The sequence below is a fragment of the Poecilia formosa genome, unplaced genomic scaffold, assembly GCF_000485575.1.
Source record: "Poecilia formosa unplaced genomic scaffold, Poecilia_formosa-5.1.2 Scaffold27, whole genome shotgun sequence".
Lineage (NCBI taxonomy): Eukaryota > Metazoa > Chordata > Actinopteri > Cyprinodontiformes > Poeciliidae > Poecilia > Poecilia formosa.
Genome location: NW_006799966.1, coordinates 1,903,721 through 1,905,225, shown reverse-complemented (window position 1 = coordinate 1,905,225; position 1,505 = coordinate 1,903,721). Strand labels below are relative to the sequence as shown.

At 30.4% G+C, this 1,505-nt stretch overlaps 1 protein-coding gene across 1 annotated transcript in view; it reads right to left on the bottom strand.

Annotated features, from left to right (window-relative positions):
- LOC103135741 (corticotropin-releasing factor receptor 2) overlaps positions 1-1,505 on the bottom strand; it is a 51,505-nt gene that overhangs the window by 4,233 nt on the left and 45,767 nt on the right. The gene's annotated exons all lie outside the window — the stretch shown is intronic.

Genomic DNA, 1,505 nt, shown 5'->3' with positions numbered 1-1,505 from the left:
TACTGCTTGACACCAAAATGAAACCACCTTATGATTTAGAGTCAGTCCATTTGTTTGTGAGCAAAGACACAGCAGGGGATCAAATAGTTATTTTCCTCACAGTGTGACATTGCTATTGTTTACGAAAAAGGAAACGACCAGACCTTTTTTAAAAGTGAAGAACTGATTCATTTCAGTCTCCACAATTTGATAGAAATTAATAAAATAGCAAGCTGACTTTGAACTCTCACGTTGTGCAAAATTAGAAGTTAATATTTCTAAGCTTTTCAATGTGCAAGTCATAAATATAATCAACTTTTAGTTTCAGGTAGGTTGATAATACAGAAATGCATCAAGCTACAGATTGCACACCTTTGGTGTGGTTCATGACGGAACTGTATAACAAAATAATTGACCAAGAATAACATCAAGTTACAAATGCAACATGTAAGACTTCTGAGAGTAATGTCTTATCTAAAGACTAATTTTAAATGAGCAAATGCAAGAAAAAGGGAATTCACTGCCTGTCTACTGTACAATTAAAATCAGACTTTTGGCTGTAAATCCTATTAATTACCATAATCTGTAAAAGATCAGATCAGGAACTTAGCCAAACAAAACACACTCTGCTTTGACTGGCAGTCTGCGTATGAGTGACGAACAATCATAATCAGACAAAAAAAAAAAAAAGATTAAATCTAGCAACAATCAATACACGACTCCATATTATCTCTATAAAAATGAGAATTAGCAGACTGAGACAGAGTGAGCTTCAGCTGTTTTCATGTTCCTAATCTTTCAGTTTCCAGCGTCCTTGCAGAACTTCTCTATGAACAAACAGAAGTGGTGTTGACCTTGTTATCCAACTGTTGTCCAGAGGGAAAACATGTAGATTTATCAAAATGTTCAACTTTTCCGTTTGTATTAACTTTTCCAGAGACCTCTGAAAACAAAAAGGTTTTTTTTTCATTTACACTACAGTGTAAAATAAATAATAATAATAATAATAATAATAATAATAATAATAATAATAATAATAATAGCAAGAACAACATAAATTGTCACATGTATATACAGAAAATATTTACCTTACCAGTTTGTCACAAAGTGTTAGACAACATTGATATATGTTAATAGTTTTTTTAGCATCATATTACATAAAGTAAATCTTGCAGAAAATGCTGAACTAAATTAATTTGAGTATAAAAAAAAAGCAATCACTTGCCTTTGTAACTTTACATTTTCACATTTTTGCTAAAACGAACAAAAGTTTCCAGCTTTAGAGTAAAAAGGGTATTTTATTACATTCTATTAGAATTCCACTATGTCTGCAAAAAGAGAGCTTTAAAAATATTTAAAATTTCAAGCAAGCCCTTAAGGCTGGACTTTTTCCCTAACGGAGGAGGCAGATAAAGTACCTATATATATATATATATATATATATATATATATATATATATTTTTTATTTTTTTTTCTATGAAAATTGCATCTTGTTGTATTGCAAAGTGCCTTTACATGAGATGTG